Below are 255 nucleotides of genomic sequence, written 5' to 3' on the forward strand. Positions count from 1 at the left end.
TTGAGGGAAAAACAAAAAATGTCTGGAAAATGTTGATTTCGGGAAATAACACCACAAAAGGCCGGAGACGAACGGACGCCTGGGGGCCGCTCTACCGGCGGCGGCCGCTGCGCCCACCCCGCCGCTGCCTCCCCTCGGCCCGGCCGGCGCAGGCCCCGCTCCCCCGCCCCGCTGCGGAGCCGCGCTCGGCTCCCATTGGCTGCGCTCCGCCACGTGCCGCGGCGCCCCCCCCCCTTCGCCCCCCTCCCTCCGCCG

The sequence above is a fragment of the Nyctibius grandis genome, chromosome 6, assembly GCF_013368605.1.
Source record: "Nyctibius grandis isolate bNycGra1 chromosome 6, bNycGra1.pri, whole genome shotgun sequence".
NCBI classification, from domain to species: domain Eukaryota; kingdom Metazoa; phylum Chordata; class Aves; order Nyctibiiformes; family Nyctibiidae; genus Nyctibius; species Nyctibius grandis.